This window comes from Chenopodium quinoa, unplaced genomic scaffold (assembly GCF_001683475.1).
Source record: "Chenopodium quinoa cultivar QQ74 unplaced genomic scaffold, ASM168347v1, whole genome shotgun sequence".
Classification (NCBI taxonomy): Eukaryota; Viridiplantae; Streptophyta; class Magnoliopsida; order Caryophyllales; family Amaranthaceae; genus Chenopodium; species Chenopodium quinoa.
Genome location: NW_018744593.1, coordinates 6,550,152 through 6,559,019, shown reverse-complemented (window position 1 = coordinate 6,559,019; position 8,868 = coordinate 6,550,152).

Sequence of the window (8,868 nt, the reverse complement as noted above, 5' to 3'; positions counted from 1 at the left end):
GGATTAAATCCCAAGCCAAAAGTATCCTTCTTGAGTGCACCAGGATGGCCCTAAAATTCAGCCATTTTCTTTTTGAGTTCGAGGGTCATTCCAGGGAAATGCCCTTGCTTCTTCAGAATGACATTAATATTGGTGTTTGAATAGGGATCGAAGTTGAGATGGCACTTTTCCTCTTCTTCAATTACGAGAACATCATCGAGTGAAAACCCCCAAAGATCTTCATCTTCTTCGTCATGTTCGACGTGGACGATAGGAGTGTCGATAACTTGAATGCGCATAGGAGAGGCATCAATGGTAATTGGAACCCCTCCAACTATGGCTTTCACTTTTTGGTGCAGCGATGATGGAATCGCCTTTACCTCATGAAGCCAAGTGCGTCATAACAATAGATTGAAGGAGGCCTTAATGTCTACCACCTGAAACTTGGTGCGACGTTCAATGGCTCCAGTAGTTATGTTCAGTATGATAGTACCCACGGCTTGACGTCGAGTATTATCATAAGCGCGAATCCCTTGAGTGGAGGGAGTTAGTTCTTCATTCTTTATGCCCAACTTCTTTGCAGTACGGAGTGGGCACACACTAATTGCAGAGCCATTATCAACCAGGCTCATAGGAACATTCATCTGCCTACACACCATAGTGAGATGTAAGGCCTTATTATGTTGGTCCCCTTCCGGGGGCAGATCCTTGTCAGAAAACGAAATCAGATTCCTAGTACTTGGCAATTCAGTAGTGAGAAAGTTGACCAGTCCTTGAGGAGTCATGCCATCATCAACTCCTATTTTCACCAGAGCATTCATCACAGCCTTTCGATGCTCGTGGGAGGTGGCCAAAAACTTCCATACATTCATCTCCACCTTGGTCTTTTGCAATTGTTTGACCACATCGCAATTCACAGGGTCGATGGGATCAACTATCGGATGTGATTGTGGTAGAGGTGAAGGTGGACTAGGTTGTTGCAATTGTCCACTTCTGGTGAGATTCTTGACCTCAAAGTCTCCCCAAACATCTTCACTTGTGCCAAGAGATGAACAGGCTATATCCTTGAGATAGACGTCTTCATCTTCACTATCCCAAATTCCATTCACTTCTGCAGAACTTGAGACAAATACAACTTCCAGCAGAGGTTCATTTACAGGTTGAATGAGTATTGACGGATCAAAGGAGACTTCATCTCCCATGATAGCCAAAGCATCAGAAAGAGGACATGTTTGAATGTTAGGCTTCTTGCCCCCTGGAGGGACAGGAAGTTGATTAGCATCAATTAGGTCTTGGATTGCATCTTTCAACCTCCAACACTTCTCAGTATTATGACCCTTGCCTTGATGAAACTTGCAATAAGAATTGGGGTCATAGCTAGCGATCCTATTTTCTGTTCGAGATTCTGGAAATGGTCCAATTGGCATAAGTAGTCCTTGACCATGCAAACGGTCATTAGCAGCATCATAAGTCATTCCCAAAGGCGTGTAAACCCTCCTTTGCCTTTGGAATCTTTGAGGAGGAGCATTAAGGGCTGGCACATCATTGATATTGATATTGTTGGTAGCATTATTGAGCTTGGAAGACGAAGAAGAAGGAGTGTCGTTCTTGTTGTTTTTCCAAGTGTTGTTATTATTGTTGCTACCAGCAGTCTTCATCAGTTCATCTTCGATATTGATCCCAATATCGTATACAGCTTCAAAGGTACTCAGAGGCCGAAACTTCAAGTGTTGCTTGTACTTATGAGTCAGATTGGCAATGATCCACCAAGAGCGCGGCTGTTTCCCTCCACCTGCTTAAGTAAGTGGTGAAGCCTTCATTCTCTTTCTGTTTGAGAATGGAGAGTTCACGTTCAAAAGTCTTGGCCTGAATGTTACATTTGTAGCGATTCATAAAGCTTTCAGCAACATCCTCCCAGGTCGCGACATGTTTGGATTCCAAAGAGTAGAACCACTGTTGACAGGCATGCTCCAAGGAAAGAGGGAACACTGTAGGGAAGAGTGTCACATCTACTCCGTTAAGAGCCATGGTTGCAGAAAACGCCTTCAAATGGAAAAGCGGGTTATCAGTAGGCTTGAATTTGAGAATGTCAGCAGTGGAAAACTTCTCGGGAAGCTTGTCCCTTATGGACGAAGAGGTGACAGGTTGTTCCACATAAGTGAATTCTTCAGAAATCTTACTCATATGTTCCTTAATCTTGTCCATTGCAGCGGTAGTGACATTGTTTTGATTGTCTTGCTCTACCGTGTTGACTCTAGTGGTGAGTGTCTGAATCATGTTAGACAATATTTCAATTGTCTTGTTGATGTTCACGATGTCTTCCTTAATGGCCATTGGTTGAAAGTAGACTGGAGATGGATCTTGTGGAGATGATTTTTGTGGTTTCCTTGTACGCCTCTTTGGTATAAGAGGTTGTTGAGGTATTGAATCAAACCGTAACAATCTAGCCCTGCTTCTTGACCAAGTGCTGTGACACCGAAAAAAACACACTTTTAATGACCAAACTGAACCTTAACCCATTCGGATAATAAAAAAAAAGATTTTTAAAAAAAATCTATAATTTTGAAATTCTATTTTTTATTTTATTTTTTTTTTTTGAAAAAAAGGGAGGATACTATCCGACTTACTCCGAAAAAAAAACGACACAAAAAAACAAGACTACCCTAAAATATGGTCAAAAAGTGGTGCACGACAAAGGAAAAAAAAAGTGTGTGAACACGATATGTGAATGATTAAGTCAGGTTATGGACGCGTGTTTTGACCGTACAGCTAGACATGACACCAAACTGGACACATAAACCACATATATACGCATAAAAACCGAAAAAAAGACTAACGGGACACTGTTCCTGGGCACCGTGTCATGGTGCTGACTGTCGTGACACGGTGCAGTCTACTGTCAGACAGTAGAAAGCCCCGTGTCACGGCACTGTTCACCGTGGCTTGGCAGAACATGCCGTGACACGGTGCACAGTTCCAGGTCAGTTTTGTGATTTTTCCAGATATTAATCGATTTTAGGTCCGTACTAACTACTGTGTGAAAATAAAAACCCTCGGTCATGGGTTAAACAAAAGAGTAAACACATGAGGGTTGGCACCAAATAACCACATAGCATTCAGGACGATGATGTAAAAAAAAAGTTCGCAACATAGAGTCAAGATCTATGTTCAACTATTGGTCAAGCTTTGGGTGTCAAAAGGGTACCATGGTTAAGAGTTTGGACGCGTTAGCAAGACAGCCTCCCTTGAGGGTGTATGCCAACGAGCGGCTCCGCGAGTTCGTGATGAAATCGAACTCGACTCCATGGTTTGGGTGGATTTAATAACTCAGATGAACCCTTATTTCCATGAGCGTTTTTGGGTTGATAGAGCTTAAATCCCCCGGGGCTAAGACGCATGTAGAACACATACGTTTTTTCAAAAAAATCGAAGGAAGTTGACTGTGAGAAGAGAAAATAAGCCACCAGACTGATTTTAGGACTGTCGTGACACGGCAAAAATTCCCTTGCCACGGTACAGTGCACCGTCTGTACTGTGCACCATCAGACGGTGCACTGTACCGTGCCACGACAGATTTTGCTCCAAACTATTCTTATAGTGAAAAGTGATTCCTGCGATCTCAAAGGCATACAAACGAAATATTCAATTTGCTCCAAACTATTATTAAGCTAAATTGGTTGAATATTAATGCAACACATAATTCTAAAATATTAGTGATCACTTGATTAAACAACAAGATTAAAAAGGAACCTAAACCGGTTGTCCAAATTATCTTATTAGGCGTGATTTTAAATTACATATTCCCTTTAAACATGCAATATGGTGATCATAAATAATAATAGAATAAACATTAATATTGGAAGTAATTTAGCAATAATTCCAACAATATAAAATTGTTAGAAAAATAATAGAAATAAGAGGAACATAATTCTTACTTTGATTATGTTTGTTTGCAAATACAAAATAATAAACGAGTTAGTAACTTCAAACAAATAATAATAAACAACAATTAAATTAAATTAAATGAATCAGAGTTGATTTGGGGCCAAACCCTCAAACAGTTCTACCTTTCACGCCTTGGCTTAAGGACAGAACCACGAGTAAAGTATGGACTCCTTGGAGTACTTGAAGAAGGAATTTTGAAATAAGAAGGGTAGGCTAGTGTTTAGGCTAAAGCATAGAGGAGAGAAAAATAGAGAATTAATTGATGCCCCCGTACATCAGAAATGAGGGGGTATTTATAGAGAAAATGTGCTGAGGGAGCACACGGAACCCTAAAATGATAAAAACCCTAAAAAAGTATCTCGTGACACGGCAAACTGTACCGTGGCATGGGAAGTCCCACCGTCAGAAGGGAAACTTTCCCGTGGCACGGTGCATTTTTAGTGTGACGCGGGAAATTTTCAGTAAATGGGGAAGAAAACGCGTTAAGGGTTTACGCGGAAAAGACACGAAAATTCCCGTGTCACGGCAGATTTCCCGTGTCACGGGAAATCCCACCGTCAGATGGGAATGATTCCCGTGACACGGTGGGTACCTGCCGTGGCGCGGGAATTCCCTGCCCGTTTTTCCGTCTAAATACATTTTTAACCCTAATTTCATTCAGCATCTTAAGTGCCGATTGATAACTTCGGGCCTTTTTCTGATTTATTATTATTTGGGTTAAAAAAAGAAATTAATAAAATAAATAAAAGGTTTGGGCCAAATATATATTAAAACTATAAATAAAAAAAGGTTTGGGCTAAAATTAAATAATAAATTTGTCTGAAATTAAAACTATGCTTTTACTAAACATCAAGACTAATCCATGGACCGTTCAAAAATATAAATTTAATCAAATATGATTTTTTAAGCACTCTCGGGATTAAATACTGAACCCGACCAATAGTGGCGGTGAAAGGTTGTTCATCATCGGGTTTGGTTTTCGGGAGACATTTTTAGGTGTCTACAGTTACCCTTTAAATATGACTTTAAATTACGAAGAGACTACTTTGTAATTGGGAACCTAGAACAAGCTAAAAAAGAGAAAAAAGAAGACTATACTAACACGTTGCATATAGTCACATAAGCACATAAAGCATGTCATAAGCCAAGATTCACATAATGCCATTCTAAGGTCAAAGAGGCTTGGGTGTCCAAAGGTACCATATCTTAAGAAACGACGCACAAATCAATTACTCAACGTGTTGACTCATGACATCGCCCTCCCAAAATTTTGTTTGTGATATGGGTGGGAGGATTGTTATTGATTTCGGGATAGAAGCCTAGTGTTGATGACCCCTAATCAATGAGCCAATCCCCAATGGTTAAAGTGTGCTATGCTTATGCATGATGCAATGTTGCTTGTTTGGTTTTTATTGTTATGCAAAAGGAAGACATTATGCGTTCCAGTCTTGCTCTCTAACTTGAGATTATCCAAGTTAATTCCCGTTACAACCCATAGGCAACCTAGTGTTAGAAACCTTGGACCATAACTAAGAACTAATCATGTAATCTCTAAGTCCTCAGTGGAGTCACCACTGTAAGGAGGGAGATCCCATATTAAGGGGGTCCTTCCTTAGATGACCATAACCATTTAAAAGCCTAGGACTTTACACTTGTTGAGGTGTAGTAGAATTTAAATTCCTGACTGTTTGGGGGAACTTGAATTAGAATTGTTTCTATCATCACGCTTTTTTATAAGAAACAAGTAGGAGTCGCCATTGAGTTTTGGGAAAACTCATAAACCTCGTTCATACCTTTCTTCTATGTGGAGTTCATGGATTAATTAGCAAGAATTGTAAGTTTACCCATGCCCAAATTGGTCTACATAAACTAGAAATGAGTTCGGAGCAAGGGTACTAAAATAACGTTCCCTTTAGGGGGGAATCACTATCCTCGTGTAGACACCCATTTGTGTCTCCCCAAAACCAAACCCAATGATGAATACCTTTCACGTCGAATCATAATCAAATGAAGTGAAAGTGTGGAAAGTCTAGTGTTGTGGTTTATTTAAATTAAATTCTTTCTCTCTGTTTACGAAAACCTATTTAATGAAAATAGCCAATCCAGTTTAGTTTGATCCATGACAAGGGTCCAATAATAGTGTAGTTGGATTGGGTTTGAAAGACCTTTCCAACGATATTAAAAGCCCAATTCCGATGAATAATGAGGAAGTTATGGCTAAATTAATAAATAGGGCCCGATTTGATCTTTATATGCGGGCCAATAATCTAGAGGAGGGTCTATTATGAATTATCATTCCTAATGCAATTAGGATTGATTATAGTTTTCTAGAATCTTCTAGAAGGTTCTTTTGAATCCTAATGTGATTAGGATTGAAAATTGAGTTTTATGAGTTTTATTTGGAATAAAAGAAGTGTTTTAAATGAAATTACGATTTTACCCCTCGTACGGACTATTACGCTTAATTTTATCAAAAAAATGAAAACGTGTGGAAAATTGCCTGCAGCATCGCACGCCGAGTTGTCGCCTAGCGACATGCTTGTCGCATGGCGACAGAGGCAGTTGCGGCGCCAAAGTTGTGTTTTATTCTTCTGGAGACTCCGATTCTTATTTATCTATTCCGCATTATTTTCATTATAAATAGCGTCCTTAAAACTCCGTTTTGAATCACCAACTCTCATCAAGAAAATCTTGACACTCTCTCTCTCTTATTCTAAAGCACCTTTTCACAAACAAAATTCCGCATTCACAAGATCTAGACACACCTTAACCAATTCGAAGTTGTCTTCACCGTAGACGTGGAAGGTTAGGTTTCTGAGGGTTTGGTCCCAAATTTCTATTTCAATTATTTAATTTAATAGTTTGATTTTATATTTTCCTTGAAATTACTAACGTGTGTTATTTGTTATTAGAATGAGATACGAAGCATCCAAGTAAGTTCTTTAGTTGATTTATTGATATTTTGATATTGAAATCATGTTTAGATGTTTATTTTGATTCCTAGTATCACGTTTAGGATGTTTTCCCTAGTATCATGTTAGGATGATTTCCTTAGTATGATGTTTAGGATAAAGAATATAATGTCAATTATGATTTCCGTGATGCTTCCTATTTTTTTCATAATATCATGTTAGTATCATGTTAGGGTTAAAGCTTTGGTCTTTGTTGTTTAGTGACATGCTAGGATTTGTTATTAATCTTCTTAGTATCATGCTTAGGATCTTGCTATTAGTATTCTTTAGTGTTAATTATTATTATAATAATAATAATTATTATTATTATTATGATTATTTTTAATAATTATTATAATTATTGTTGTTATAATTTATTATGATTATTATTATGTTGCATGATTATATTTATTGTTATTGCTTGGTCACGCCTTTCATGCATGTTTAAAGGGAATTTGTACTTGTAATCACGCTTAATAAGATAATTAAAAACCTTGTTTAGGGTTAATATTATTATAATTCAAGTGATCGCTAATAATAGATTTATTTGTGCATTAATATTCAACCAGCATAGATAAACAGGTTAAGGGTAAACCTATTGATTGCATGTTAGTCAGAAAGCGCACATGAATACGAGAAGAATAAAGTAGAGGCCTATTATTAGGGCAGATTCTTTCTCTATTAGATTGGATTTGTACCTTCATCCTTGAATTTCCAGTCTTGGTTCCAGACCTATTGGAGTAAACGATCTCCTGGATCGTTAAGGGGTGTAACGTTCACCCTGTGAACGGTTTACAAGTTCCTAAAACTTGTTGGCGACTCTTTTGGTCTAGCTTCCTCCCCTTTGGACGCCACCATGCTTAAGTGTATGATCACTGTGGGGTTCAAGTTTAGGGTAATGCTTGAAATATTCCCTACAGTTTTTGGCAACTCCACTGGGGAGGATTTCTATTTTAATTTTTGAAATTTATTTTGGCAAGGATTTCGACCAGTTCTAGCACTGTTGGCTCGATTCTACTTCCTAATTGAGTTTTTCTCACTTTTCTGAAACCCATATGTGTTCTACATATGGACATAACCGTATGGGAATTCATGCTTCATCTACCTGATTGAACACTCTGAGCAACAAAGGGTACATCTGAGAATGTTGAATTCACCAAACCATGGAAGCGAGTTTAAATCGCGGGGTCTTGTCCACTCGCGCCAACCCTTCCTAAGGTAAGGTTTTCGCGCGGTGCATCCGGTCTCATAACCATGGACCCTCTTTGATTAACCCATATCCCGAACATTAGGGAACTAGGGCCATGATTAGGTTGCAAACTCATTGCATCATATTGTGCCTACTTGACTACTTGTACATTATTTGTTGTGCATACTCTATGTGTTAATCCTAACCGTTTATTTGACTTGTGTTTAAGCCTAAATAAACTAATTAATGACTAAAAGGATTTTGCCTTATTAATTAATTAATTAATTAATTTGAGTAACTAAAGTTTAATAATGTTCTAGTAATGGCGCAAAGATTTAAGCTGCAGGCACCAAACGCTATTGTACAATGCTGAGCGACAACTCTGTCGTCTGACGCTGCACTGCAGTATGCGGCGACAGTCCTGTTGCTTTGGAAAAAGTTCAGAATTTTGCTCGAGTCATCACGACGAGTCTAATTAAACAGTTTGTTAATCAGTTCAATTATTTTGATAATAATAGTAACCTTGTTTAGTCCTTAATTAGGTCTAAGCACTTAGTCCCATGGTCTTACACAAGAGTCAAAGAATGTCACTTGCACTCACAAATAAAGCACACACTAATATGTACACTTTGACCATGTCCAGAGAGTCTCGTTGCGCGTGTTTTCCGTCATTTTTTTAGGGGGGTAAGTCGGCTATTAATCCTCCAATTAAACCACTTGTTTGAACCCATATAATTGATTCCCAAAAATATGCACCTGTAAGGAGGGTGATCCCATCGTAGAGGGTCCTTCCTTAGATGCCAA